Source organism: Lactuca virosa, chromosome 8 (assembly GCF_052849685.1).
Source record: "Lactuca virosa cultivar CGN04683 chromosome 8, Lactuca_virosa_CGN04683_v6, whole genome shotgun sequence".
Classification (NCBI taxonomy): domain Eukaryota; kingdom Viridiplantae; phylum Streptophyta; class Magnoliopsida; order Asterales; family Asteraceae; genus Lactuca; species Lactuca virosa.
In genome coordinates, this window is record NC_136433.1 from 259,890,454 (window position 1) to 259,900,267 (window position 9,814).

A 9,814-nucleotide genomic window follows, 5' to 3' on the forward strand; every position below is an offset into this window, starting at 1 on the left:
AATCCATGGAAATCTGTTCCCACTTCCACTGGGGAACCTCAAGTGGCTGCAACTTGCCATGAGGGCACTGGTGCTCGGCCTTAACCCTGCGACAGGTCAAGCACCTCTCTACAAACCACGCCACATCCCTCTTCATACAGGGCCACCAATAGTCTCTTTTCAGGTCCAAATACATCTTAGTGGCCCCTGGATGGATCGAAAACCTCGACCTGTGCGCCTCCTCCATCAGAATGGCACGTGCCCCGCCCTCAAATGGCACCCAAATCCGGCCCTGGAAGGTCATAAGCCCCCGACTATCGGCAATGAACTCAGATATCTGACCGATCACCCGCTCTCGCTTGCGGTTCTCCGGTCTCACGGCCTCTATCTGGGCCTCCCGAATGGTGTCCAACACCGGAGTCATCACTGTCAACCTCAAACAAACATCTCGCAATGGGGCACTCTCTGCCCTGCGACTCAAGGCATCGGCTACCACGTTAGCCTTGCCTGGATGGTACAGGATCTCACACTCATAATCCTTTACCACGTCCAACCATCTCCTCTGACGCATGTTCAGGTTGGGCTGATCCATCAGATACTTCAAGCTCTTGAGGTCCGTCTATATGGTACACCGAACCCCATACAAGTAGTGATGCCAGATCTTGAGGGCAAAAACCACAGCCCCCAACTCCAGATCGTGGGTAGGATACCTCGTCTCATGAGGCTTTATCTGCCTCGATGTGTATGCTATCACATGCCCTCTCTGCATCAGCACCGCACCCAGTCCCGATATCGACGCATCACAAAATACCACAAAGTCCTCCATTCCCTCCGGAAGGGCCAACACTGGGGCTTCGCACAATCTCTGGCGAAGTGTCTCGAATGAGGCCTGCTGCTCTGGGCCCCAACTGAAAGCCACGCCCTTCCGGGTCAGTCTGGTGAGAGGAACAGCAATCCTAGAGAAATTCTGGATGAATCTCCGATAATAACCGGCCAACCCCAGGAAACTCCTGATCTCCGAAGGGGATCTCGGCGCCTCCCAACTCATCACCGCCTCAATCTTGGCCGGGTTAACCAATATCCCATTCTGGTTGACGAGGTGTCCTAGAAACTGGACCTCTCGTAACTAGAAATCGCACTTGGAGAATTTGGCGTAAAGCCTCTCCGATCTCAGAACTCCAAGGATTTCCCTCAAATGCTCTTCATGCTGCTCTCTGGATCTCGAATACACCAATATATAATTAATGAACACGATCACCGAACGATCCAACATCGGCATGCACACCCTGTTCATGAGATCCATGAACGCTGCCGGTGCATTGGTGAGCCCGAAAGGCATCACCACGAACTCGTAATGCCCGTAACGAGTCCTGAACATTGTCTTCTGGATATCCTCATCACGCACCCTCATCTGATGATATCCATACCTCAAATCAATCTTGGAGAACCAAGACGCTCCCTGCAACTGATCGAACAAATCGTCGATCCTCGGTAAGGGGTAACGGTTCTTGACCGTCAGCTTGTTCAACTCCCGGTAATCAATGCACATCCGTTGTGAACCATCCTTTTTCTTGACAAAAAGGATCGGCGCTCCCCACGGCAAGCTACTCGGCCGTATAAACCCCTTCCCCAGCAGCTCCTGAAGCTGCAAGGATAACTCCTGCATCTCTGGAGGTGCAAGGCGATAGGGCGCCTTGGCGATAGGCGCTGCCCCCGGAACCAAATCGATACGGAACTCCACCTGCCTCTCGGGAGGCACTCCCGGCAACTCCTCGAGAAAAACATCCGGGAACTCACGCACTATCGGGACCTCATCGACCGACCTCGGTCTCTCTGCACCTGCTCTCGTATCCACCATATAAGCCACAAACCCACTACAGTCCTGCTGTAGACTCTGCCTCGCTCTCGCGGCTGAACAAAAGGCTGACCCAGAACGGGTACCCTCGCCATAAACTGTAAGAACTCCCCCACTAGGATCTCGTATGGTCACCAGCTGTCGCTCGTAGTCGATAACCGCTCCAAATCTACTCAACCAGTCCATGCCCACAATGACATAGACATCTCCCATAGCAATCGGGACCAAATCAATCGGAAACTCAACGCCGAAGATCTCAAGTACACATCCTCGAATCACATCAGTGGCATACACTGCTCTCTCGTCAGCTATGGAAACCCGCAAAGGTGGACTCAACGCCTCACGATGAATATTGATGTGCTGACTAAAGGCTAACGACACAAAAGACCGACTCGCACCCGAGTCAAATAACACCAAAGCAGGTACAGAACTCACAAGAAATGTACCTACGCATATCATAATATAAGCATAACACCACAAACTCAAAATAAACATAAGAAAGAATACATACCAGCCGCAACATCTGGCGCTACACAGACCTCCTCCGCTGTCAACTGGAAGGCTCTCCCGCGAGCCTTTGGCGCCTCGGCCTTCACTGGCCGACTCTCGGTAGCTCGAACAGCAGCAGGGGCAGATCCCTGCGATGCTCCCTGGGGTGACCCCCGTAATTGCGGACACTCGGCCTTCCGGTGTCCGGTCTGGTTGCAGTGAAAATAGACTGCAAACCCCTTGGGGCAATCCTTGGCCATGTGCCCCTCCTTGCCACACTTGTAGCAAGACCCTGCTCTACAAACCCCATCATGACCCTTGCCGCACTTGCCACAAGTGCGGCCCTTCTAGTTCCCTGATCTCGAATCAGCGGGCTTAGCGCGCTTGGCAGCCGGCTGGGACTGTGCCGGTCGTCGATCCCTCCCCTGAGACTCCGCCTCCTCCCTGGCCTGAGTCTCTAGCTCAATCTCCCTCTTCCGGGCATTTGCCTGAAGCTCGGCAAATGTCCGGTACGTCGAGTTCGCCACGAACTCGTGGATGTCTCTCCTCAAAATACTCAAATATCTGCTCATGCGTGCCTGCTCGGAAGGCACGTGCTCAGGGCAGAACATCGCCCTCTCTTGAAACATCCTGGTGAGCACCGTAACAGACTCGGTACCCTGCTTGAGGGTCAGAAACTCCTGGGCCAAACGTTCCCTTTCCACCGGGGGAACGTACTCATCTCGAAACATAGTGGTGAACCTCTCCCAGGTCACCGCAGCGAGCTCTGCAGAAGTGAAGTGTGCTGTCACAAACTTCCACCAGTCCTTCGCTCCCAAGCGAAGCTGGTTCAAAGCGAACCGTTCCCTCAGATGCTCCGTACATGAACATGTGTAGAAGCACCCCTCAATGTCAGAGATCTATCTCATCGCGGCTATCGGATCCTGAGTCCCATCAAACTCTGGTGGCTTCGTGTTGCTGAACTCCCGGTACAGCAACGCGTCACCCCCCCTACGGCCTGGCAGCAGCAACGGTTGCAGCAACAGCATCATCAGTAAGAGCAGCATACCGCTCATCAAAAGTCTCAATCAGTGTGGTCTTGATAGACCCGAACATCTCTGTAATCTCAACGCGGATGGCAGCAGCCACCTCATCATGAATCATCTGGCGGAGCTCCTCATCGCTCACACCCCCCTCGCTAGTCTCTGGCATGTGGAGTGTCCCAACCATGATGTCTCTCTGAAATACAACACAAAATATCAGAGAGTCGCCCGAGTGTACACAGACTCGATATCCCATTCCTACTTGATCCCTGGTACCCTAAGGATTCTTACTTGGGCTGCGCACTGGTCCGGTGCCTTCGGTAGTATGGGCCCAATACTACCGTCCACACCGCATCAATATTCACCCCAAGTCCTCCTCCTAGGATCCCAAGTCCCAAGTACTCTACTCTCTCTATACATAGTCTACTCTCTAGCAGATCTCTCATAAGCTCCTCACTGCTATCTATTCACTCTCAAGCATCTCCTAGCAGCAAAACCCCTAGGCTAAGGCATCACAAATCAGGCCACTCTAGTCCTAATAAGAATACCTGGCCTACTCTAGCATGCATAACATATCATAACATATCTCTTAACTCATAATGTAAGGGTATTTTGGGAAATCACCGTTCGGGCGCTGGCTGATCGTACACACTGCTCTGCTCTGTTCTTTCAAAAACTTTTTGCTCTTGAGAAAATTTTGTGAATTTTATTTTGAAAATCTCTCAAATCCTCAGTTTGAGTTCAGATAAGCCCGAAGGTGCACCCGAATCCCTCAAACCAAGGCTCTGATACCAACTTGTAACACCCAAATTTTCAAGTAATTTTTCACAAAATTAAAAACACACTTTCATTCATAAATGTTGTAAAAGTATCATTGTATCACATAATCAATTCATAACATCACATCCCAAGATCATAATATGTAAAAGCTCCTCATGTGTGTACTGATCAAGCCGGCGCCTTCCCGCGATCCTCACTGGTACCTGAAACACATAACACAACACTGTAAGCATAAATGCTTAGTGAGTTCCCCAAAATACCACACACAACACATATTAGCCACTCGAGGCTATAACTCTGTTGACCCTCTGGTCAATGTGTCTCAGTGGGACCCTCCAGCCCCATAACTCTGTGGGCCCTCTGGCCCTAACTCTGTGGACCTTCCGGTCCTAACTCTGTAAACTCTGTAACATACATAACATAAATCACATAGAAATCGCATCATACAAAAGCACACAAAATACTCTGTCACATAACTCTAATTACCACTCTAGGTAAAGTATAGTGAGAAGACTCACCTAGGGTAACTCGCTAATCTCGTCTAACTTCTAGATCTGACCATTTATAAGCCTCTTAATCCATAAAGTTGGTGACTTTAAGCCTTTGCATGGCTGGACAAGTCACCAACACCCATAACATTCCATTTCCAATCCCTAGAAAGCTCCTAACTCAAGCATGACCTCATAACAACGACCAAGTTGGGATTTTTATGGATCTATAACACAAATATCACTGAAATGGGACAGATCTAGGTCCATGGAGTCCATTACACTCATAAACTCTCCACCTTTGGGACTTTTAACCCTAGAAATGGTCCATGCAACATCAAACCAAATAAAGAGGAAAGTTTTGAACTTTATACCTCTAGATGAAGCTCCTTTCTCTGAAGATCTCAGATCCAAACTTACACTTCAAGCCCTAGCCTACACAAGCTCCTCTCCTTCTTCTTTACTAACACACCAAGACACTTTTAGCTCCAAAACACACACACTCAAGCTAAGGATGATGGAAGGCTCTCTTAGGGTTTCACTCTCTGATATGGAGGCTGAGAAATGAGCCTTAGCATCCTTTAAATAGTGCACAAGCCAAAAATTAGGGTTTGCCTCTGGACCCGTTACGCCCAGCGTAACCCTAGGTACGCCCAGCGTACCCAGGCGAGTCCGCGTCCAAATTAAGCGCATGAGTACGCGCAGCGTACTTCCCAGTACGCCCAGCGTACTCATTTGCTACAAGAATTCACTCAGGGACTAATCTTGACAACTTGACAAAATAGAAGGGTTAAATAGCTTTACCTGAATTTCGGGATGTTACATTAGGACATCGTAGAACATGCATGGGGAAGAACTAAGAGCCAAGATCACATTTTTATTCTTCTATACATCTCAAAACGTCTAAAAGGATAACTTATATGGGCTAGAGCATGCCATACTCATAAAGGCAAGACTTGGGACCAAAATGCTTCATGAATCTAAAGTAACAAGATATAAGGAAATGCAAGACAGGTCCAAACTTTATACCTCTTAGAGGTTGCTAGATAGATGAAGATTCCAAATCCAAAGCTTCTTCATTCTTCCAAGGTGGTTTCACTTCCTTCCTTCTTCTTCAAAGCAATAAAAATGCACACCAAAGGTCAAGAATGCCCAAACAAGGAACTAGGATTTGCTAAGGTTGAATGGGGGTGATGGAGACTAATGAGATAAGAGGTTTGGAGGCCATAAGAATGATTAAATAGGGTCCAAAACCTAAAATTTAGGGTTTGGGACTTCACCATGTACGCCCAACGTACATGTCCACGCCCCAATATTACAAAAATGCCACTATCGGCCATTTTGCAACATTTTTCACACACAAGAGCTATAATGCAATTAATCTTCAAACTAAGGGTTAAATTTGAAAATACCTCCTCATCAGAATGTTACACCTCATGACCAAGTCTCACTACCATACTTGTTCGTTGATATTGACTTAGCGAATGGATGGACAATATTATTTCGATATGATTTTATTGACTATGATGTATTCACATTCGAATAAATATCGAATATTATGATACTTACTAAGTGGACGTCATGTGAGCTTGCATGACTTTAGAATCCATACATGAGGTAAGTTTACCTTTACAATCACAAGAACTTTCAAAAGGACCATCAATGATTGATCTACAACAATGATGTCACTAATGAATCTCTTTTAGTAACATAGATTACAATTGGATGCAATATACTCTTAGTTTGTTCTCAAATCCACTATGGTGTATTATTTGGTACTCATCAAAGCTAACACCTAACCATTTAAAAAACAAGAATTGCGATTCTGAATGAAATTTTCTTTATTAGTGTGGAAATTAGCATCAGTGTAACCTTTACATTGATCTTTTCCAAACTAAGATCATCTATTTTGTCCTCCTCGCACACTAAGGAATATACTCGATTTTGATTTGTCGATTCCTGCCAAGTTGATTTGATCCAACATGTCATGCTCAAGGGATATGAGTCATCTGGTCTAGTATTTGTCATGTCATACATGATCGATCAAGAAGAAGCATATAGTACACCACTCATTTCTTCTAGCTCAATAACAGAACTAGGACATTATCCTTTCTCAATGTCAGATCTATCTCAATATAGCCTTACATTCTATACTTTTGTTGCTTCACATATATGTTTTCAAAGCTAAACAATTCCTAAAAAAAAGACAAGCTTTTACACTTGATATGTTAGAACATTGTTTCCTATTAATTGTATATTATGCATATACAGTACAAGGGTGACAATAGTGCTCCCACTAGCATTGACACACATATGGCTCATCTTTATTTCTCAAAATGCAAACTCTGAATTATTTCATTGAGAAAAGGATCCCAATTACTCTCATTAGCTTTGACATACTTCTAGTCCACTTCCGTTTCTCGGAATTCAAGCTCCTTGAATTATATCATTGAAGCAAAGATTTCATTTTGCGAGATGCTTGTTTCAGTTCATAAATGACCTTCATAATCTTACACATCATTCACAACCTATCTTGGTTTGAATATTTGTTTGTTCACATCCATGTGTTTTATCTTCTTAAAGATGCACTAACACTTATGGTTTTAAGGTCAAGTGTTTGATCAACTAAGTTTTCAAACATCCATAGATTGAATTTCACTTTCCATGTCCTCCTTCCATCTTGTAGCCTTATAGGGCCTGACATAGCTTCTGATGGCTAGCATACTCCGATTGTTATCTACCAGTGACTCATTTTCCTCAGTTATATAGATTCTATATAACTAGGCCTATGACGACCTCTATCAAGTCTATTAGGAAGATTTGGAGGGATGTTAGTTTCCTTAATAGCTCTTTTAATCTCAAATTAAATGCTTGGACCAACATTAGGTTCTTCGTTGGTGGACTTTTGAACCTTATCAAGATCAGTATGGCGCCCACTAGCTCTTTTGGATATCAGCTCCTTCTCTTGGAATACTTCCCTTCAAGCAAAAACATTTTGTTCTCATAAGGTTTGTAAAACAATTACCCAAAAGTCTTGTTGGGATGTCTAACACACATCTATTTTAAGTCCTAGATTGTCTAGCGTAAGCCTCATAATCTTATACTTGAAATATGTGCTAGTTGTTGGGTTTTTATTCAAAAATAGTCTAATTATAGTGACAAATTTTGATGTAATTAGCAACGTAAGTATTTTAGATTTGAATAACTAAACCATTTTAACCCACCAATTATCATTTTTCAAAGCAAGGAAAGATTAAACGGCCATAGAAAAAAAAGATTGCAACCTTTGAAGTCTTTGGTTCCTTTTGGCAATTAAGAAGTTAATGAAGATGGCAACAAGATTCAAAGTAGAAGCTCTTTAGATATATCCACCAAGCAAGAGTATACCATCAAAGACGTTAGTCTTCACTTGTAAATATGTTACTCTTAAGCTATTAATACATATCCGAATAAATCTTAAAAGAAAACAAATTATAAGCCTCCATTTCTAGCACGATTTGCAAGAAGGAAGATGAGAGGGAGAGGGAGATAACTCTTGGCAATTGGCAGCCCAAAGGAGAGGTTTTTCATACAAAAAGAACCAACACTTTCATGCTTATAATGCCTTTCTTTTATACATCCAAGTATATGCAAAAGTCAAGAAAATCAAGTGGAAGTGTAAGGTTTTTCTTACAAGCATGGAGGAAAGTATTAAACAATTAAACACACCATGTCCCCTCTCTTCAAGCATGTTACAGTTTTGGTAGAGAAAGACAAGACCAAAGAGTGTAGTTTACACAATCCCATGACTAGTGGTTAGTATGTAACTAAATGGTTACTCTAAGTGCCCAAAAAGTTTGTGCACAACATTAAAATCATACCATATGATAGTTCACTAGTTTTTGTTCTCTTTATTATTATTTCCTTGAAACAATAATTCCTAATATATTGGTAAAATATTATTTTCATAAAATAATTTTTTTCCAATTAAATACAAGAGTTGATATTTATTAATAATCAAAATTACTCTAATAAATAATCAATTAGTAGTAACTTGCTATAAGGTGTGACCCTATAAAATCATATGTCATTAGCAATATCATTCTATAATGACTCTTGAGCATATAAGATCTTTCACTAGTGAGGGATGGACCCTTACTCCACATCTCAGAGAGTGTCTCATAAACCTTCCTAGTTGCTGCAAGACCAAGGACGCTTGTAGCACTATTCATGGTACAATCCATAAATTTTTTGTTAATCATATTACGACTCATCAAGTATCAAATCAAACACTGATTTGTTTTCTCTTTCCAACTACACTCCTTGTGATAGTGTTTCAGGAAGAGACAACATAAGAAACCTTTTTCATAATTCCTTAAATAATCTACATGGTTTTGACTAAGATGCCTGTTAATCCTTATGAGGTCCGACTATCACATCCCTTTTACCCGGTTGATTCTAAACTTTCATTTTATGAAAGCTCAGAACACTTGAAAGGTTCCACAATCAATGTTTGTTCAGATAAAAATGTTCACATGAATTTTTTCTTGCTATGTATTGTGGTTTATCTGAACGGTCCATTAGTAGGAACTAATTCCCATAGAAATTTACATTACCAAGTAATGTATTCATCATCTATCTTAATAAACAAGATTTACATTGATCATAAGACTTGTGGTCAATTGATTTCCAAAATCCGATCCAAATGGATACTTGGTAATGCATTTTATTGTTTATTTTTTCAAGAAAATGATCCCAAAAATACATTTTATCCAAATTTATGTATGTATTCGAATTAGTACGTATTGTGGACAATCTGAACAGGCCATTAGTTAAAACTAATTCCAACATATATTCATCTATCTTGACAAATAAGGATTACATTTATCACAAGACTCGTAGTCAAATGAATTCTAAAATCCTATCCAACTGGATCTTTGGCAATGTAATTCTTATTTTCCAAGAAAATTATTTCGCATTAATACATCTGATTCAAATATTTGAATCAAACTTTTGAGCTATTATTACTATACTAATTTTATAAATTTCATGACTTTCTTTTAAACACGTTAAAAGTTTTCTAAATAAGTCATAAAAATCTTATTAAATTTGTATAAACAATTTTTTGAATCATAAGACCATAGACAAAACATTTAGAAGAATGATGTCTTTTGATCTTACGAATAGTAGCAAAAAAAAGATATTCGTGATCAAAATTTCTT